Below are 23,141 nucleotides of genomic sequence, written 5' to 3'. Positions count from 1 at the left end.
TCTCTATTCCCTTTTATTTTTTTTACAAGCTGATCAATTTTCTCTTGAACTTATCACTTTATTATAATTTCTAACCAAATTCAGCAATAATTGTAAACATATACTAACACCCTACTCTCCTTCCAACTACTTTACCTAGAGCAACAGGCTCAGTAGGTAGGACGTCTTCCTGTCAGGTTATTGCCTGTATTGCCTTTGCATAATGTGAATCACCATCTTTCCAGCCTCTGATATCTTCCCTGTTATTTGCCACCTGACTTCTAAGTCAGTGCCATGCAATTTTGGTCTTTGTTATAATAGATCTCCATTTCAAATTATCCATTTCCATACCAGGGTAACTAATACTACCTGTTGTGAGAGAAAAAACAAAGCAACAACTCTTCAGTTCTCAGTGGATTAACACATTAAACATTTATAATTTACTCTGATTGGCAGGGGAAGGTGGGGTATGGGGCTCTGCTCCATGTGGTTAGTCAGGAACTGAAGATCCTTCCATCTTTAGTCACTGCCATCTTCAGCATGTAGCATCCAACCTCACCACTGAAGCTTACTCAGTTTGTAAGTCACCAATCAGTTTTCCTTACATTCTTCTGGCTCCACTGAGACACAGAAAGTTGGGAAATGCAGTTTTGCTATGTATCCAGAAAAAGGAAATGCGCTGGTGAACATCTACAATGGTGTCTGCCAGTGATCTGGTTGTTTATTTCATTTTTTAAAAACTAGTTTTTCCCTAGGTCATTTCTGAAGAAGGCAGCATTAGAAAATGAGGAGAGTGAGAAGTATTGACTGGATAAAAGCCTAAATCGGAATGACCCCCAGTTCAATACAGCTAGCATTTATTGGGTGTTTACTATGTTCCTAACTCATCTGGGTAGCTTTGATTTCACTGAGCCACTTCTAGTACAATATCTCTAAATGTCAGCTAGAAACTAAACATGCATGGCACCTCATGATTGTGCCACTTGGTGTTCTGTTGGTTTCTGGGCGTAGAAATAAATCTTACAAGGTGTTAGGATAATTTTGTTTTAATCACAAGAGAAGTTTCTCCATAGGTTCTTTATTCTCCAATTCATTTGGCTCTTAACCTAAAATGTGAAAGAAAAGACAAATATTATTTATAAAGTAAATCCCTTTTAGGTTTAGTCGTATCTGTTTCTTGCCCTGCAACATAGCCACATAATGTCCAGGTATTGGGGCATTATGATAACCAGATACTCACTGGTTGAAGCTGTGCTGAATAATGCATTAGCACAGCGTTATGCTATACCCTCCCCATTCTCATTGAGTGAAGTGCTTTGTTTTTAAAAACCTCCTCTGGGAGGCTTCACAAACAACTGCGGTTTAGCTCATAGATTCCAAAGATGATAGACAGAGTCCTTTTCCTGCAGGTATAGATGGCTTACTTTCTGATGGTGGAAATCTGATTATTGCACCCTCCCTGCAAATGACCCTGTCCAAAATCAAACAGAAATCTGGGATATTCAAAACCAAGTGAGAAAAGACTGAGAGTCTAGCAAAATTCAAATTAATGCTGACCTCCACTAGCAGAATACATAAAACGGCATACTTATTAAGAGGTGCAATTGAGCCATTTGGGGTTGAGAACTTTGTGTTGCTGAATTTGAAAGAAAGAAAGAAAGAAAAAAAAAAGCAAACCGAGGCAGCTGCCCTAGTTTCTAGTTGGACACGAGAGTATTTACTCAGCACAGAACCAGTCAGAGCTAATGGTTCTGAGTGCCTCTAATGGGCCTTGGGGTTGGGCAGAGCCAATTTTGGCAAAAGCAGAGAGGTATGCCCATTTGAGAGTGGGCATATCTCCTCAGATGGGACTTACACTACCTTCTCTCTCCCCCTACCCCCTCTCCTCCGGAGATTTCAGATCCTCCCTGCCCAGTGTGTGTGCACGCTTCCAAAGCTCAAGAGTTTGGATCAATACCTCAAAGTTTGGAAGTTTATGAAATCTTCCAAATTGGAATGAAAACATCTCCCCGGGTATTCTGCAGTGCTAGTAATTGGAAATGAAACATCTGAGTGAAGGCAAAGCATTCCCCAGACCTTCATCTTATTTCCACTCAGATGTAATCCAAAATTAACACTTGCTCCAGACACCCAGCCTATTAGCACCCGGAACGATTCCTCAGCTTCAACAAGAAGGGCAGAGGCTGGGGGCCTGAGTGAGTGGTGAGGGGCTCCCCCACTTGGAATTCCACCCTGGTAACCCAACAAGAGACACGCATTACCATTTAATTATAACGATGGAGCAGATGTGATAACAAGGTTGTCTTCTCTGGCTCTGCTCCTGATGTCACCACAAGGGTTTCCAGTTGTTGCTCTTTCTCATTTTGCGCTTCCTCATTAATCTCAGCTTCTCCAGCTGCCTCCTGCTCTCCTCCCTGACATGTCTGGTCGGCCTTTGTGCCAGGCGATCACAGCCTTTCAGAGAAGTGGCTGCATGGGGCTGGGTCTTTGCTTAGTTTGCTTCCAGCCATCTGTGCCTTCCTGCAGGCCACCTCATGCTCCTCTCGAAGCCCTGTGACTTCATCTTCACCAAATTATTGCATTTAAGAAAAGATATTTCACACCCAAATGATTCCTTTGTGGTGTCCATAAAAGGCCATTTTCTTTGTATTCTGTGACTGTTATTTGGAATTTTCTCCTCATTACGTTCCTGACTGCCTCAAAGCTCCCTCCTCACTCTTTTGTCTGTTTTCCTAAATCCCAACTTGAATATAGTTATAATCATTTAATTTTCCTCAAAGTTTGGGCTTACCAGACCCCAAATCAGGAACAAATGAATGGATTCATTAGTCTGACATAGCCTAGGATTCTGTATCTCTTCCTTTGAGAGTGAAATCTGAGGGTGAGGTGGATTTTGGTCAAGTTTTATATAAATCTTTCACAAAATTAATTGTGTTTGAGAGTTTGCACACAACTGGGCATATGTATATTTTCCAGTTTGGAGTTTTCTAGCCCTTGTGGGACAGGCAGGTGGTGAGCTCCTGTAGCAGGTATGACATAATAGGATATATATAAGCTCTTTCTTGAGAGAAAACATATCTTTTTCTTTCCAGCACTTGACATATGATAACCAGTTCTACAGTGAATAATAATAAACTTCTACATTTTTTTTTTGATCAGTTAGTATACTCCCGGTACTGGGCTAAGCTTTTTATATAGAGAATCTCATGACAGCTCTCTAAAGCAGGGGCTGTTACACCATCCCCATCTTACAGATGTGAAAACTGAGGCACTGGAGAGTTAAGACTTGCCAAAATTATATAAAAGGTTTCATTGGAGTCTGGTTGGCAACCCAAGCAAGGTTATTTCAAGGCCTGATATCTTATCATTACACACTTTTTTTCTGAAAAAGCAAAATAAGTGTCTGTGAAGCTTATAGTGTAAACATGGAAGAAGTGCTCAAGCACAGTAGCTGAGAATTCTGCATGTTATGTAGGTGGTCATAAGGATCCAGAGACCCAAATGGATATATTTGCCAGTCTCTTAGAGGAGAATATATGGAGGGGAGAGAGTACTGCAGGTGGGGTGACACCTGATGCAAGCACAGGGAAGGGCATTTGATCACAGAAGATAGAAATGGGATTGCCATATCTGTGCCTAGCTGCAGCTCTGAGCAGGGAGTCAGGCTCCTGGACCTTCCTGAAGACATGTTGAAGCAATGGAGAGGGCCACAGATCTGAGGACTAGATTATTATTTAGAGGCTTTATTATTGCTGCCCGTTGCATAGACCAGTAGCCTGACTTGTGCTGTATGTACAGTTATAACGAAGTCAGAATGCATTGACATCTCTCATCCACAGGTGGCAAACCAAGGAGAGGAGCTGGAAGTTCTTGGCATTCACAGGTGAGCTTTGCTTCCTCATCCTCTGCTTGCTCTTTAAGCTGTGGAGTTGCAGTTTTACCCAGCAGGCACACAGGGCTGCAACATTGCTGATCTGATTCTAGCTGTCTTCTTGATTGATCCTAACTGGATCAATACAGAATGCTCATATCAGAGGTCATTCCTGAAAACTGCAGGTATAGGTCAAATAAAAGAGCCATTATGACACATAAAAATGGGAGAATTTACAGATTTTTAGAAATAATTACATCATCACTGAGCTGAAAAATATGAAGAATTTCAAAAAGTGAAATATATTTAGAGATACATAAACCCGTAGATAGTTAATTCCAGTCCCTAGAGAATGTTATCCAAAGATGCAATCAATTTGCTGATTATAAAATCATGGTCAGGTGTAATGTTGTTCTTGAGTTTGGGCCCCAGGTACCTAAGTATGTATCTGTGATTACATATCCAGGGAGGTGTATGTTTCCAGGACTATCCATGGAGAGATGTGGGGGAGAGCCAGAAACAAAACCACTTAACCCATTTCCAGTTTATTGTTGTTCCGGTGGTGTGGCTCTTGGTAATTTACGAGACTGTCTGTGGGGTTCAGGAGCTCTTGAGACCTCCCGTCTAATAAAATAGCCATGTCGTTTTTCCTGAGTGAAGGGACCGACATATATCAAGAAGTGCAATTTGTTTGATATCCTTTTGTACAGGAAAAGGAAAGGTTGTGGCATTTGTAGGTTAGTAAAAAGAGGGAAGAAGTTAAGGTATATAGGTATGTTGAGAAAGACTTTGCAGTTGAAAGTACATAAAGGTCCTTTTGTATTTAACATCTTGGGGGCATACTAAAGTTTCACGTTGGAGCTGTCAGTTTTAAAGTCTTAAATGTAGCCCATTGCATATTCCTTCAGATTTTACAGATACCAAAACAGCTCTTTCTTTCAAATAATTGGTTAAGCCACCCCTCACCTGAAGAAGCAAGCCACTCTGCTTTTCCTATTTGCAATAAAAGCTAAAATCCTGATGATGAAAGAAGACATTCTGACAAGTCTTTGTTTCCAGTGAGTTGTCCTTCTATAATGGAATTCCTCAAAGAGGGATTTTGTAATTATACCTGTATATAGCTGTATATATATTTGGGTCATTTGACTCAAAGACTGTGTCACTGAATGAACAATCTGTCTCACCACACGGCTATCCCAGGAAGTAAAGACCCAGTAAATCTCTTATTTAATTTATAAAATTATGATTTTTGCTGACAAAAAAAATAAGCCTGTGTTACATAAATTAATGACACAAATATTGGATTATCTATGACCCTAGGCCACAGGTAGGCCTGGAAAATTTGATACAGGCCATAAAACTAGAAGTATGTCTTTATGCTAATGGAGTATGTGTGTGTGCATGTGTGCACATATGTGTATATGTGAGTACATGAATGAGATAGTGAGATCATAAGGCTGAGGACTCGGGATGGTACTGGTGGCATTGGGGCCGTCAGTTGGCATAGAGGACTCTAATTAGGAAAGCTGAGATTTTCTGACTAAAAACTAGGAGTTTTTATGGGCAGGACATGAATGTGCAAATGAATATATTGAACCATAGGCTTTTGTAACAGTGTATTGATGACAGTGGTGTCATGCATTCAGCACACACCTTTTCATGGCAGGGTATAGTATAGCTTCTTTCTGCCAAAGGTATTTTTTTGTCTGGCTAGAGCTTCTCTCAAAAGTGCTGAGAGTTCAGCTAATGCACAATTCAGAGTAGAGAGATCTGGTTTTAAAGCTTGGATCTTTTCTGGTAGAAATCATTTAGTTCGTTCCTTCCTGGGGTCTCTGCTAATAGCATTGTTGAGTCACTGGGGAGTGGTTATGGGAGGGGCCCAATTGCATTCCTCTTGGGGGTCCCTAAGAATGGGTACTGCTGGCATTGGGCAGAGTACTAACCAGTAACTTACATGAAGCTCAGGCAATTTTGCAATAATTCTTCCAACTGTCTGACTCAATAGCAGCCTTTGGAAGGGTATTTTTTATCTATGACAGTTGCAGCTTTCAATCCTAGATTGGATTTCTCCCTGTCCTCCCAGAAGATGTTTTAGTGATGTACCAGCTTTAGCATATGATTGGTAAGGCCTTGAAATAAATCCCCAGCTAAAAGAGAGGCATGGTAGGGTAGGGTGGAAAAGGGCGTTCAAATTCACTAGTAAATCTAATATCCTGCTAACACCATTTTTAAGAAAGGAGGGACTTGTTCATTTCTGTATCCTTTCTAAGTTTCTTAACTCTCTTCTCTTGTTATTCTCATTGTTCTGTAGAATGAATTATCAGATCAGCTGTCACTATTCTGAAATTTGTGATATCTTATTACTGCCAAAGAATTGATTTTTACATCTGACGTGGTGCATGGGACCACTTAGTGACATGGTCTTCATGGGGTCTGAGTGTCCTCTGTCCTCAGTGGTACTAACTTGCTTTGGCCTTGGACAAATACCTTTATGCCAGGGCCTTCGTTCACTTTATCCTGAAAACAAAACGAAGCAAAACTGGTTTTGTTCCTAAGCCACCTACCAGGTAAAGGAGATCGAGAAATCAAACTTGGAGAATAATGAATGGATGAGAAGACACAGAGCGAGAAAATTACACTCAAGGCAATGATCAGTGATTGGAACGTCACAAAGAAAAGCGAAAGGAGAGGCAGAATAGGAAGCGCTGGGGAGATGGAGAAGTAAACAGAAGATACATTGAGACAAAGGAGGAAGAGAACAAATTGGCATAAAGAAGGATGGGCGCAAGAATTGCCGAAAGGAACGAAGAGCTAAAGTTTCTTCAGAAGGAGCTTTTGAAACCTGGGGCCACTGGATCTCTCTGGGGCACAAATTGGCAGTGTGGCCAATGTGCCATACACAGACAGCGCCACTTCTAGTGCCTGGATTCTGCAGGGTGATATGCGAGTGAATGTTTTCAGGCCAATTCTGCCTTTTAAAGGTGTCTTCTCATGGCCTCCTGGAATGTCTGATATTCTGAACAGGTGTTAGATAAGGGCAGGCACAGTGTCTCCTGAAGAGTCCACAAAAATCCACAGTATTTATCTGAGAATCCACATAATTTTCCCATTAACATTCTGGTGCAGCTCCAGTAATAAGTCTGGCACAGTGAGGGTGGAGGGCCATTGGGCGATGTGCTCTGCCTTTGCAGAGTTATAGTCAGGGGAAAGCAAACCTAGACATAGGGCAAAGGTGGTAGAGGTGTGTGTGTGTGCACATGCATAAGTGCATTTTTAATTAGGTGGCTTAAAAACTACAGAGACAGTTATGGACTTGAGAAATCAGAGCCATCTTCAGAAAGGACATGGGACATGACAAGAATATGGACAATTGGAATAAATGGCAAGCCATGAGGTAAAGCGTTCCTGCTGGTAAGAAAGATGAGGACACCTCCAAAAGCATGGAAAGTCATGGCACATACAGGTGACAATTAAGAAACTCTGCTTATATTGGAATACAGTAAACAGGTTCTGATGGGGAAAGGACTTAAATATCAGGATAAAATGTGGTATCCTAAGCACACAGGATAAAAGCAGCCTATGATTTGATAGTAGGTTAATAGCTATAGAGCCTGTGTTTTCTCTCTTAATACAGTTTATTTTTGCATTTGACAGTTTTTAATTCACTTTTAGCTATAGAAAAAAAGTCAGTTTTTCAGATGGATAGATAACAATTATATAGATCTTGAGATCTGTAGGTGATGGCTACTGAGACTCCAAATTGTTGTGAATTTCTTAGATTTAGTGAATTATATTGTATCACTGTAGACTGTATTCAGATGCAAATAATACAAACCTGATTACAGATTCTTATTATGCAAACAGGGTTGTATTTTTCTCACATAACAAAGAATCTAGAGGTGTAAGCAGTTACCGGGTTGAGTCTGTGGTTTAGTGATGTCAGGGCTGGATTCTCTGTGAGTCTCCTGGCTTTTCCCTTACTGTCTTGAGATGGCTCTAGCCATTGCTTGCACAACCAAGACAGGAAGAAAAGAGAAAATAGAAGGCCTAAATTGGGTCGTACAGACTCTCTTAGTCAAAGAGAAAGCTGAGAAAGGTATTTCTTGGCTTTGCAGGCAATTCAGTGAGGTTCAGAAATGGAGAAGAGAGATGGGAATAGTTTCTCTTACAAATACCTACCATGTTCATCCGGGTATTTATCTAGTGATTAAAAGATTTATTTTGTCTTTTAAATATGACAACATCTGCACAAACAAAGCCTATGGTGGCTTTCAGTGTCCAGATATTAATATTATGTAGCAATCAACTGGATTTTTCAACTTTCATTTAAGATTTATCATTTCAAGTAGCTTTATAAATATTATTTACATCTCTCCCTATTTTTTGGTAAACAATTGCAGTGCCAAATATAAGGTTCCTTCCAAGATGCTAACCAGTTTTACAGCATACTGTCTTTACACCAGTTCTCTGCTTTAAGTCATGATCATGATCATGACCATCCTTCTAGTTGTTAACATTTATCGTGTCTCTGAATGTGAGGTCTTTCTATTTGTAAGTCTCATTTTCGTGATACTTCAAAGTAGTTGTTGTTATTCCTACTATATTTATAAATAAGAAAACTGGAGGCACCTGGGTGGCTCAGTTGATTAAGCCTCTGACTCTTGATTTCAGCTCGGGTCATGATCTCACAGTTTGTGACATTGAGCCCCACATTGTTAGTGCAGAGCCTGCTTAGGATTCTCTCTCCCTTGTGCATATGTGCTCTCTCTCTCAAAATAAATAAATAAACATATAATCAAAAAATAAGAAAACTGGAGCTCAGGTAAAAGTAAAGTGAGTTGCTCAAGGGCATATGGCTAGAAGGTGGCAGAATGAATTGAAAGCTAATTCTTTCCATTCCAAAACCTGGATTTTTTAGGGCGTTTATTTGGCTTCAGAAGATTGTGCTGACTTCCTGTGCCATTTGAGGGAATTTGCAGTTATCTATTTCCCAGATCCCATCTGGGTTAAAACTATAGTTCTGAATTCAGGGATAATTTTTCTTACTTTAACTCAACTTTCGGTACTGATTATTTGGAGTCAGAATATAAAGCACCAACTCCAAGGATTGCAAACATTTCAGCTATTATAGAGAAGTCTTTTTTATTTTATTTTATTTTTATTTTTTTAATATGAAATTTATTGCCAAATTGGTTTCCGTACAACACCCAGTGCTCATCCCAACAGGTGCCCTCCTCAGTACCCATCACCCACCCTCCCACCCCCCATCAACCCTCAGTTTGTTCTCAGTTTTTAAGAGTCTCTTATGTTTTGGCTCCCTCCCTCTCTAACCTTTTTTTTTTTTTTCCTTCACCCTCCCCCATGGTCTTCTGAGAAGTCTTGCTTCAATTACTAGGAAGAAGATTAGGTTTTTAATAACTTTAATCTTTCCCTGTCCTCTTTCTAGCTGCTTCATTTTGAATATACAGTTTTTGTTCTTCGTGAGAGTCTCCATCAAGAGCTTTTGATTTGGGTCTTACTTGAAAAGGACTGGTCAAATGTATTGCTGTCAGTGAAGTTCCATATTGTGTCTGGAACCATTGTGGTGTCAACACTTGTTAGAATTACCTCGGAAGCCTGAAAAAATATGCAAGCCTGCACCAATGTTTAAATTCTGATTTAAATGGTGTGGAGTGGAGTCCAGGGATCAGTATTTATTATTTTTTATTTTGTTTTGTTTTGTTTTCAGCTCCCCAGGTGATTCTAATGCTCAGCTTGAGTAGAAAATCACTGGCCTAGATGATTAATAGAGGTACTAATGGAGGAGAGGGAAGAGAAAGCCCCAGAGTGAGTGGTCCTCAAACCTTTTGGTCTATGGGCCATTTTATCGGGGTGTTGAAAGAAATGGGTCTCTTTAGAATTAGTAGAGATAATTGCCTGGCTTTTGATGAGACACCAATGAGTGAAAGCATAAGTAAATGACTAACGAGAGAGAAGTTATATGTAGAGAGTAACTTCATTGTGTGTTTCTGGGATGCTTTTATATATTTTTTAAGTATGATCATCCAAATTTACCAGTGAAAAAACTAAGATCTTTTGGGATAAATACATTAAAGAGACTAGTTTTAGCATGTAGCAAAACTTGAGTTAGAATTTTGATTTGCTAACACTTAATCCAGATTCTTTCTTACTTATCCTGCAGATCCTGGAGAAATACCCCAGTGGTGAAATCACCCTTTATGAACACCCCTGGGAGAGCTCATGGAATGCACAGATTTGTATTCTAGGGGGAAGAATAATGATCTGATTTGGTCCCCAAATTTCATTTTGCAGAAGCTCTGTTCTGAACAATTTTCTTAGAGCAGCAAGAGAAGCCTGTTGTGTACTTAGACACAACACTGTGTCAGTGTACATGTTTGCCATGGCTATTTTCAATTCCCTGAGCTTAATGTATTTCCTTTCTGTTTAGTGGCAGATGCCCCTTTGTTTCCCAAAGCCCATTTCTTATACTCCACTCCCCCCCCCCCGCCCATTTTTGAGTTTGATCCATCTGAAATCTATACATTATTTCACAGATATCAGTGACTTTTTTCCAGGTTAAATTATTTAATGGTATTGTTTCATTGAAAGCTTCAGATTAGCTGCTGACACTTATTGGCAGAAAGAAACACGTTTTTCCTTTGGGATAAAACATATTTCGTATTAGAGAAAAGAGCAACTGAATTGAGTTTCTGTCTTTTAAATCTTAGCTGTGGCAAATGAAGACATCTGGTGCTTTAAATGACAATTTACCTTTGTATCAAAATTAAGCATTAGTCACCCAACCTATATTTTATCTTTCTCCCTCCCTCCCTCTTGCCATTTCCGCCCTTCTGCTTTCTCTCCTCTTTTTCCTTCATTCTCCTATCCCTTCCCCTCTCTCTCACCCTAGATCCCAACTGCTACCCTCCTGACTCCCTCCCTCTTCCCCTCCACTTCTCCACCCCCTGCCTCTCTCACCTCATTCACTTTCTCTTCTCTCTCTGCCCTTGCTTCCCCTGCTTTTGCCTTTTCTAACCTACTCTGTTTTGGTTAGCTTAACTTCTCATCTTCCGAGCCTTTATTCCTTTGGGTTTGGAGGTTTTAATTCCAAATGCCACTCATCTCGTGGAGTGAATAAATCAGGCATCTGAAAGGAAAGAGGAAAAAAAATGAGGTTTGATTTCATTTCTCTTTCTTTTTCTGCCAAGCACTTTCCTTGGGAATTTTATAGAAACAAATGGAAAGAACATAAGCTTTCCCTGTTTTACTGTCCAGGTGAGTAAATGGGGGTAAGGAGGTCAGCAGCTATCTGGGTGCTCCTGCCTCCCTGGGATAGAAGCGTGTAACTGCAATTAGGCATCTGTTTTCCTGTCCTCTCAAGACATCTGCTCTATCTGCCTGGAATGCCAGGTACTGCCCTGGTATAACACTGGTTTATATATTTTCTGAAAATAACTCCGTAGCTACAGTCTGACCATTTATCATCACAGTAACCTCTCTATGCAGCATATACCCATTTTCCGGATCAGGTCAGTGGTCTAAGCATTGGTAGGATGAATCCTAAGCTGTTAGAGAGGAGAGCAGTGCTATATATTGGAGAGTCTGGGATCTAGGGTAAACATTAGCAATCTGGAATAGCATCCTTTTGAATGCCAAGTCCAAATGGGGCCAGATGAGTTGAGGGAGAGCAAAGCTGAAGGTGTTTGGAACATTCTGCTCAAGGAAGGGGGGAGCAGGAGTAGACAGGAGAGGTCAGGAGGAATTTTCCCATATTAATGTCATAATGCTGGAGGCTCCTAGAGCCTGAATTACACATTCAGAGGGCAGGTTGGCAAAGGACAGCCAGGCAAGACCACCTCCTATGTGTGTGCCTTGAATGAAGGTGCCTGGTAGGGGGCTAAATGATGATGAGCCCCAGCCACTCTGAGCTCACCGACATGGGTTGTAGTTCTAGAGGGAGAAAGGCCTTTGTCTTAGCAGAAAGGTCATTTAGGCTTACCTTATCAGGCACTGTATCTTGAACTCAGGTAACCTACTTGACAGTTAGGGTTTCCTAATAAATGAGAGTGGGGCCCCAGACTAGAAATTGGGACCCTTGATTCTTAGAGTGGTTTCATGTGTTTCTTCCACCTGCTGCTGTCCACTGGATAGCACTGTGAATTATTACTGCAAAAAGGATGAAATGCAAAAAAACTAAGTGGTAAGCTTTTCTTTTCAAAGTGGTTTGAGAAGACAACCTCAGAAATTTCTTTTAGAGAAGAATGTAGAAATCTTGTGGAGAGCAGGTATTTTCCTGTGCCTGATTGAACCAGCCACTTTTCAGCCATACCATGCTAAAGACAGCACTCGACTGCTACGTTGCAGCCTCTTAGTCCTAACGGTACTTCCACCTCCGCTTCACTGGGATTCTTCAGAACTTGCTTAGCTATGGATGTGGTAATTGGAATCAATTATTCATTCCCAGTAAATGAGCCGAGTAACTGGGAGCACATGGGGTAGAAGTGGGGGGTCATTGCCTGAGCACTGACAGGCAAGAAAATGGCGTGAAAGGCTTCTTGAATATAAGGAAAAACAAAAGTATTTCAGGAAATGATGAGTGGTCCTTGTTTTGGATCCCTTATCCATCTAAACTGAAAACAAAGAAGAGAGATTGGGGTGATGGAAAGAAGGGGAGCTGGCAAAAAAAAGCCAAGATCATTCTTTGTAGTATCTGTGTAGCACAATGAATTGAGGCCAAGTTAAAATAGTCATTATAAACATTGAGTTGAATTCTGGAATTGGGAGATCCTTAACCTACTAGCTGGGTCTACTTTGAGATATCAGCTTTCTCATCTGTAATATAATGTGTAATGTGTGTGGAACTACAGGGGTGCAAAAGGAATAATACCTATCTGGCTTCCTTGGAATCATCATGAGACTTAATAGAGAAAATACATTCAAAAGCACATCGGAAAATACAGTAAGCTGCTGCACAAATAAAAGGCATTTTTATAAATTTATAAATTCCCTTTTTATTCCTGCACATTTTTCTAAGTCCTTTCGTCCTATGCCCTCTCTCCTTTCCATATCTTCTCCCTTTATCTAAGGACTACAGTTACCTGTTTTGAGGAGTCAGTGTTTGGCAGATAGATAGCAGAGCTCTTGCATATGGCATGCTCATCACGAGAAGAAAATGAGAGGACAACTTGGACCACCTTCTTTGAAATGGGGGACCATGGGGGCGCCTGGGTGGCGCAGTCGGTTAAGCGTCCGACTTCAGCCAGGTCACGATCTCACGGTCCGTGAGTTCGAGCCCCGCGTCAGGCTCTGGGCTGATGGCTCGGAGCCTGGAGCCTGCTTCCGATTCTGTGTCTCCCTCTCTCTCTGCCCCTCCCCCGTTCATGCTCTGTCTCTCTCTGTCCCAAAAATGAAATAAAAACGTTGAAAAAACAATTAAAAAAAAAGAAATGGGGGGCCATGGAGGAACTACATTCATTTATTAATATATAAACTTATTCATTTGTCACATATTTGCAATGGGTCCACTGTATCATAGGCACTGCACCAGATACTTAGGATGTGGCAGTGAATAATGCATAATCATCCTCTTGAGAATGTCACAATCTAGTACTTCCTAGGAGGTCTTCCTGGAAAAATACAGTCATATATTTTCTAAGAAAAGTCCAGAAATTTGCTAGACTATATAGACATCTTCTAAGTAGCGTATGTATGTTGTTTTGAAGGAATAGACTTTTCCTTACCAAATGCAAGTATGACTGCTTATGTTGGGAGTGAGTTTTGTATTTATTACCTCTTTCTCTTACAGGAAGCATAACAGTGATAATTCATTCATCCAAGGAATGAACCCATGATTTTTCTTATTCTCTTGTGTTGGGCCAAACTAGAGAGACAAAACTGTTGTCAGAAAGCTAGCCAGGTTAGGAGCAACCTAATTACATGGGCAAGGCAAGGACACAAGGATGGATTAGGTATAAAGTCAGCAAGGAAGTGATATGGGTAAATGGAGTGAAGAAGGAAAAACCTTACAGTAGCAGGTGAGGTAAGGAGTTTAGGAAATGAAGGAAAGGAACATGTGGCCGGATATGGATGAATCTGCCATGGCTGGAGGGACTCATAAAAGTTACTAAGCATGTCATTCACTAAATCCTTCCTGAGCCAAATCACACCATTCAGAAGAACTCAGAATGAGTCTAATATCTATACCAAAACGGAAATATTTTTAGTTGTTTCCTCTGACTTTATACCAAGATTTTTATCTTTTATATGAGTAAATTAATCAATAGCAGGTTAAATCAAGAAATATTAACTGGGAATGTCTCTGTTTAAGAGCCTTGGGTTTCAAAGATAATAAGAGTTTGGATTTTTCTAAGTTGAATCAAAGTTTTGGGGCAGATATTGCCTTCGGGGAATTTACAGAATGATAGCAAATAAGACATACACAAGAATGACTGCAGAACTTAAGCCCTGAGAAAGTGATGTCTAATAATCTGTGGGGGTTCAAATAAAACAATGTTCACTGCAGTTGAGAATCTCAGGGAGAATTAGGGAAGGGAACACGAGGAAGTAACATTTGACCAGGAAAGTTATGAGATGATGAGAAAATGAATGTTTTGTATGAAAGAAACAAATTGAACCAAGAAATTGAAGGAAACGTGACATATAAATAGGAGACAGTGAGCTCTGTGAGGGCAATAGGGGGAAATTACAGTCGGAAAGGTCATTTGGGGCTCCGTTATAAGATACAGAATGACTTAAAGGCTAAAAGTCTTACACTTTATTCTACAGCCAACAAGAAGCCTGTCACAATTTTTGTGTGTACAATAATGTTAGAACTGCATGTCAGAAATATTAATTCAGTTATCAATCAACAGTTATTTATTGGGTATCTACTCATTGCAAGGTACTATACCAAGTGTTGATGAGAATGCAGAAGAAATATATCACACAATTCTTGATCCAAAGGTCTTGCATTCTGAGCAAGGCAATAAATTTCATATTCAAAAAAAGATTACTAATTATTGAGTTATTTTACAATCATATTGGATAAATAGTGATACCTGTAACACTATTCTGATTTCCACTGAGTATAATCTGGAATCTTCTGTGTTGAAATTGTTACAAGGTTGTCTCATTGTTCTCAGTTTGTAATCAGTTGGTTCTAAACTACTGCTTGTCGAAGGAAAATTACATAGCAAATGAGAGTGGTACAAACCCACTACCCTGAGCAGATGTGTAAAAAAAATCTTACTAAGCTCCCTTATCCCCCCAAATGTGAAGTGTGTTTAGCTGAATGGAGATTCTTCGTTTGTCTCAATGATTAATTGTATCCTGTACTGTCCTGGAACCTGATATTTAATTATCCTAAAATGCTTTATGAATATAGATTATGTGTCTCCAGGATCATGTGAGTGGGCCGGGATGTTTGTTGAGTGATCTTTTCTCTAGTCAGTGTAAATTTTGCCAGAGACAGGCCATGACTTCTTCATTGTCTGACTTTGACCCATCGTTACATGTGGAAAGAAGGACATACCGCCATAGGGTGCCATTTATCTCAGGCCACAACTGGAATTTGGATGTTGGCAACAGTCTCAGCTATTAATTCTGACTTCTTTCCTTTTCAGTTAGGCACACACCACACACACACATACACACACACACACACACACACACGGATGCACACATCATTGACAATACAAACAGCATAAAATGAGTTTTGTTTTTGTTTTTGATTTGTATTTTGCTTGTTTTATTTATTTCTTTATTCGGTGGTTGGGCACAAGAAAATTACTTTCCCTTGACAGGTAGAAATCTTGGAGAAGATCTTCTTTGTTAATATCGCCTTCATCACCCCCATCGTCATGACAGCATTGTCAACCTCATCCTCAAAACTTTACTAAGTACTGCCCATGAGTTGGGTTCTGTTTTTGGCTATTTTATTCACTATAAAAGAGATGCATTTAGAATCCTTTATGGAGGAGAGATGCCACCATTATATCCATATCAATGAACTGTTCTGTCAGGCAGTAGAATCAGATTGTGCTCTTGCCCAGGTAACTTTGTAAGATGACTAACTGGGCTATGGAGCTTAGCCTGAGGCCACAGGATATAACATGTGTAAAGTTAGGACCTATACTTTTATATGGGTTAGATCTCATTCGCTCTGTACAGAATCCACAGGGCTAATTGCCTACAGGCAAATATGGAACTGAGAGTTAATGTATTAGGTGCTGATGAAGGTACGGATGTCTTCTCAAAATAGCTGCTTCTTTCAAAACCTTTTTTTTTAAAATATTTTTTTCTCCTTATGGGAAGTCCTTCCTTGTCTTTTCCAGCCATACACAAACCAGACTAAAAATTGGCATAGACACAGGCCCACATCTGGAGGATATTAGTCTGCCCAAAGGAATTCAGCCTGTGAACTGGTAAGAATCTAAATAAAATGTTTGAAAATTAGGTTCATTCCGTTGCTCTCATGTTTCCACAGGTATTTACATTTTCTGGGTTAGCAGCCACATCACTCAGTATTGTTGAGTGTGGAAAGGGTTTGTGAAAACGTTGTGGGCTGACAGATGTTTTGAACCTCTCTGTCTCCCCAGCTGCACCAGATCTAACAGCCTGAAAGTGATTTCCCTTTATGATATTTCATACCACATTGCAAATCTAAATTGAGGCCTGTTTCCTAAATACATTTAAATATTAGCTGAATATAAAAAATGTGAATACAGCCAACAATCCATGAATACGCAAATGTATTTCAAAACATTCTTCACCCTGAGAATCAGAAAATGGCATATCTGGGACAAGTGAAGATAGATACAAAAGACCAAAATGGAAACATGCCTATCTGTGTATCTAACAGTTACTATTGTGTCTATCACCATAGTGCCTGGGCCTCTTGTTGAGAAACATTTCTCCTCCTTAATGATGATAAACTCAGGAATATGCAGGAACAAGAGAGCTAATTTATAAATAACGTGAATCTCATCCATAATGGCCAGTATCGGGAGGCCATTATGTAGATGCATCCAGATCATTAAGTGGCAAGGTTGGCAACATTACAAATTCTTTATCCATGTGCAGAGGCTGGGAGAGTGGGAGAGAGGAAGAGAGGTGAAAGGCAGGTGTTCTCTTTTGGTGTGGAAATCCAAAATATAATGGGAACTTCTCAACTTCAGATTTTAGCATTGTTTACACCTGTAATGCTTTGCTGCCCTTCATAACCAAGGTCTTAGTTTATAGACCTGCTGATCACGTGTATGCTTTCTTTGTGAAATTTCTAGGAATGAAAGGTCTGGATGGATTCCATAAAAAGCACATTACTGTGCCATGGCTTTGTTTTTATTGTTGGTTACATGAAATTTCCCATTTACATAGTTACTAATGATGTAACAGAATCCACGATGATATGCTTTATAAGAAATATGTAGATATCCATCATTACTGATAACTAGGCCAAGATTGAGTACAATTTCATAGTATTCTCTTCAACTTTTTCCTAGAAAATCTGTCTCCTATTTTTTTCCTGAGGCTAATCTCCGTGTACTCTGCAAAGAATAAGGATTTTTTTTTTAATCACCTTCTGGTATAGTGCAGGTCTCATAAACAAATGTTTGTTGATGAAGTAATTTTTAATGAGCATGAACTACTGTTTCTTCTTACTTTTTAATAATCATCCAAAGATCAAAAACAATTATTTAAAAAAAATTTTTTTTGAGAGAGAGTAGAGGGACAGAGAGAATCTTAAGCAGTCTCCATGCCTAGCACAGCCCCTATGTGGGGCTCAATCTCATGACCATGAGGTCATGACCTAAGCCAAAATCAACCAACCAACTGAGCTACCCTGGTGCCCCCCAAAACAATTATTGAATGAATCCCATAACTTGAACTATTTTTTATTTTATATTTCTATATAATTTTTACTTCTGTATTACACTGGAAGTTATTAACTTCCAGTTAATAGGGGTTCACTTTAAGAGAATGCATGATGTTTGTGTTTTTTTCTCTTTAAAGGATGAATGAAGTTTTCTTTTTTAACATACTGAAAATATCTTAAAGACACTTCAATTTGTCTGGCATTGTCTAATGAGATCTGTAATTCTACAGGGTGGATGAGAACAGGTGTATTTGTATTTTGAGAAACCCAAAAGGAAAAGTATCACCCTCCAATGTGCAGCTCCTGAGGCTCTATGCTAACTTCTAGAAATATAGTGGTGAACAAATGACCAATTCTGGACCTTACTGTGCACAAAGTCTGGGGAAGGTACTATACCAGCTGATGTAAAGAGGATAAAATGTTTTTGTCAACAGATCTTGATCTCAGGGAAGTTACATTTAGAGAGGGAGATTAGACATATATGTAAATAGGTAATTAACCATATAATGTAATGTGCGATGTGGTAGTGGAGATATCAAGCACTACCAATACTCAGACAAAGGTATTTCACAATGAGACTGCAAGGAAGGCTCCCTGAGAGAGAAAGTGACCGACTGGGATTTAGGGGGAGATTTTGATTGGTGGTGAGAGGTTCCTAGTGGCTGGCAAATAGGGAACAATGTGGTATAGTGTGTGGGGGCAAGTTTGAGGAAGGCGTATTCAGAGGGCATTGTTCAGATTAATATGATTAGGATAGAATGTATATGGGAGGGCAATATGAGAACGCTTTGACTGGGTTTGGTGAAGTTTGAGTAGCCTGTTAAGGAATTTAAGCAATATAGACCGTAGGAGTCCACTTAAAGTTTTTTGAGTAAAGTAAAATTAAATGCTTCATAATTTTACATAATACATACATACATAATACATAATTATGTATCTGAAGAATCTTGTGAGACCATCAGCTTCTAGCTCATGTTTTCATATAACAAAGTGTTATATCAACCTGGACAGGAAGTACTTCTGGAACATTCTAATTCCCTAATCCAGTAGATTACTGTGTTCTTTCAATTAAGATGTTGACTCTTTTTGCGATCAAACTCAGATAAACCAGATTTTCACAAATCAGGACCTAGTCTTGTTAATCTCAGACACATTTATGGGATATCTATGATTACCTCAGATACTGTACAGGCTGGCATTTGTCAGAAGTTGATATACTGGTCACCCTGCTGAATTTCAGCACTTTTATAATTGTGATATATAAAGATGAAATGAAGTGATAATATTCCACTCCCTCACATGAAGATCCTTCTTACCCATCTGCTCTGATGTCTCTGTAACAATATTATGAAGTTATATATGACATGCTGATCCAGTGAGGATCAGGGCGGTTCACAGTGCAGGGATTTTAGTATCATGTTCTGCATTCCCTCTTACTTCCAGATACTGTGCAAGTTAAAGCTAGGTAAGCATTATTTCTTTTTTTAAGTACATTACGGATGGGTAGTGGGCAGCCAACGGGATAAATTAATTGTCTGCTTAATGCAGCTGAGTGCATTATCTCACCAGAAGTGGAAATCTTTAGCTCCCAGGTAGCAGCACAATGGGAAAAACCAACCATTTACTTCTAAGGGATTCAAAATACCCCGAAGTTAGGCAGTCAGGGAGGCCCTTGGATAAAAGTGAGATGTATGCCCTTGTTAAGATAGGGCATGGGCCATATTTTGGACTGTTCAGTACTTTCTTCTTTTTATTCTGATGGCTATACTCTGGCCATTTTCTGCCCCCAAAAGAGGACTGGGCTCACTGCTCTCAAACATGCTCTGTTTCCCCAGGGCAGCTCTCTGTGATCTGTAGAACTAGTAGTCTGTTTTCCTGCAGGATGTGCTCACCTGGAATACCTGCTCTTTTGTTCTTGCTCTGTTTATCTTCTACCCATTCTTGAAGGGCTGCCCTCTCCAGGACACTTTCTGTGTCTATAACTAACTCCCATTGGTTTCACCTCTCAAACACCCACAGTGGCTAAAGTCCATGCTGCACTATCTGCAATTGCATTTCATATGCTTGTTCTCATTTCTGGTTGCTCAACAGAATCACCCATGCAAGGATTTCTTTTTTCTTTCTTTTTTTAATTTGGAGTCATTGGCTTTCAGCTTGGCTCTGCATCAGGATTATCTATGGAACTTTGCAAAAGCAAAAAGGCTGCACCCAGAGATTGGGACTTTGGATGGCCTGATCTCTGCATTTGTGTCCTGCAGGCAATTCAGAGACATAAAATTCAGAAATTTCAGTTGGATGCGTTTTGCATTGCCTGTTTTTGTTTGAGTTAATCTTTTCTTTGTAACTAAATTATTAGGCGCTAAAGTTTCTTTGGAGTATTTTATCTTCCAGCATTTGCATTGCCAATAGTATAGTATATTCCTTTGGTTAATTTACTTTGCTAGGATGTTGGGAGAAGACATGGTTCTGATTCCAGACCTGTTTCTCCAGGGCAGTTATTAAACAATTCTGGTCACGATGTACATGCAAAGACCCCCCGCCTCAGGGAGCCTTCACAGGACAAATACATTTCAAGAGAACACTGTTTGTTTTTCCAGGAACAGCAACCTGAAGGCATTTTTAGATATTTCTGTTTTAGAGTCCAGAATTTATATGAATGACAGTGGCCCAGATGAAAATAAAAATTTGGGATTAATCTGTTGTTCCAATATACATTTACCCTGGCTGTTATGGAATTTACTTGAGAAAAGAGGTTATGGAATTTACTTGAGAAAATAGTAGAGCTCTAGAATCTCATCAAAATCTGCAAATAGACCAAAACAAAGCAAAACAAAGTCAGTATACCCCATTCCTCAATTGCCTGTGCCCCTGTGCATCCTGGAAAGAGTTGAAATCAGGTGGGGGAACATTCCATCTCCCTCCCACTTTGGTCTTCCCTTTCTATTACTGTGGGGATTTTTTTCACAGTAGGATAGCTGTTCTGTAGACTGTCTAGACTATCTGGAAACTTGCGGATATGGGGATGGTGATAAAGATGCAGCCACCTCTCGGGTAAGGGCAAGTGACCATCTTTATAGCCTCTTCAGTAGCCAGGGTGGTCAGATTGGACATGGCTATGCCACTTCCTTCCTATTCTAAAGGAGAAGCCCATGTTTGCCTGCAACAGGTCATTCTGCCATAGAAAGCTGAACCAGATATGTTTACAAAGCTGTCTTCTGATGATGGTGCCCCCGCCCCAGACCCTACCCCCTCTGCTGGCCCCCAAAAGCCCCATCCACCATCCCTATTTCAGCTTGGCTGTTGTAAGAATTTTGCTAAATGGGGCTCAGAGTAGTGAGAAAGGTAAAGCAGCTGTATCTGGAAGGTATTGCCCTTGCCTTGCTTTTAGGTCAGAGAGTCTGCTCATCTGGCTAAGCTACTTTTAGGCCTCCTTTCTTCTCCCCCCTATGGCACTGAGGGGAGGCCTATTTTCACATATGCGCTCAGACATGCAGAAGCAAATGCCAAAATGAATTAACTGGAATAGCTCTATTAATTTATGCCTCGACAGTAATGACCTTAAGACACAGAAGAATTATATATTAATTTGTTTCTAGTGTATAGCACTGCTAAGTTAACACATTTAGGAGAATACACTTCCCTGTCTCCAGCTGTGAGGGTAAATGAGGCCGCCTGTGGCTGCAGGAGGAGTTCTGGCAGAGTCCCACTAGATGGCAGGGTGGCCTCAGGGATGGGCTGGGCTGCCGGTGGCTGCAAAACACTTTGTTTGCAGTCATTATTTGACACACTCAAAAATTGACAATTTTTCTCGTGTTGTTCATTTGGAAATTATATTTAAACTTATTTATTTACATGGGCACATACATAACGTGTATATTTACAAACAAATATGCCTACACTGTCCGAGATAAGGGTGTTTAAGAAACAATGCGTCCCTGCACCAGCCTGGCTGACTTCTGTGAAATTTCCTTGCTCTGCAGACGCCCCGCTGTGCTCCACACCAGCGCACACACCACATCTCGCCTTATTGATGTTGGGAAGGGGAGAGATGTCTTTGAAAGTCAAAGGGCATAATCCCTTCCAGGAGGGAAACTGTTTTTAACACATGGTTTGGTCAGTTAGGGGTGGCTCAGAAAAAAATGCAAGAACAGTCAGCATCATACATCCAAACTCCCCCACCCCCCAAGAAGATTAAAAGTAGAACCAGATTAGAGATTTGAATTTTATTCAAATCCCTTCTTCCCTTTCCTCTCCCAGGTTCTCTAATCTCTCCTACTCTTTTACCTTCCTGTCTCTCTTTGTTCTTATTTCTATCAAATCTCCCTCGTCTTTTTCCTTTCCTTCTCAGTCTGAATTTCCACATCTCCCCTTTCTGCATCCTTCATTCTCTCAGAATTTGATGCTGCCAAGCTGCCTCTGATCCTGCATCCCTTTATGCAGCCTTTCCCTGTTAATGAATTGTTAAAATTTCATAGGGAGCAGTGACTATGCTCTTCCCTGCTTCTGGACACCACAGCTGGCAAGCTGCTTTCCTTCTGAGCAGGAAAGTCACAGCTATGAGCCGGCTACTTCTTGTTTGCAAACAGTTTTGCCGGTTTACATAGTTTAGTATGCAAGAGGGTCTTTCATTTTTTTTTCCCCCCTCATTCAAGTTTAGGTAGGATTAGTATTTCAGTTAATGAAGGCTTCTGGAAAAGGGAGCCTCTATCCACAGTACAGAAAACAGACCCCAGTGGTCTTAAAATGCCTGGCTTTTGCAGGTTCTTGCAGTGGAAAGATTGCAGGAAACTCATGTAAAAGTAGAGGACCATGTTATTGCATTTTCAGAGTGGGATTCTTGGAAATACCTTTGCCTCAATTGTCTAGCAGGCAATCTTGTATTAAAAGTTGCAACTTTGGGGCACCTGGTGGCTCAGTCCGTTAAGGGTCCATTTGGCTTGGGTCAGGATCTCATGGGTTCAAGAGTTTGAGCCTTGCATTGGGCTCTGTGCTGACAGTGTGCAGCCTGCTAGAGATTTTCTCTCTCACCCAATCTCTCTCTGGCCCTCCCAAACTGTGCACATGTGCATGCACGTGTGCGCGCTCTCTCTCTCTTTCTCAAATAAACTTAAAAATTGTAACTTTTAGGGTGCCTGGGTGGCTCAGTCAGTTGAGTATCTGACTCTTGATTTCTGCTGAGGTCATGATCTCGAGGTTCATGGGTTTGAGCCCCGCATTTGGCTCTGCACTGACAGTGTGGAGCCTGCTTGCAATTCTCTCTCTCCCTCTCTCTCTGCTCTTTCCTTGCTTGCGTGCCCTCTCTCTCTCTCTCAAAAATTGTAACTTTTAATATAGTTCTTTCTAGATAAAACTAAAGTCATTTTCTTGATTGTTCTCCAACCAGTTACACACATGAGCTTCTGTCCATTGTGTGTGCCT

The sequence above is a fragment of the Prionailurus bengalensis genome, chromosome D3, assembly GCF_016509475.1.
Source record: "Prionailurus bengalensis isolate Pbe53 chromosome D3, Fcat_Pben_1.1_paternal_pri, whole genome shotgun sequence".
NCBI lineage: Eukaryota > Metazoa > Chordata > Mammalia > Carnivora > Felidae > Prionailurus > Prionailurus bengalensis.
This window is presented reverse-complemented; position numbering follows the sequence as displayed.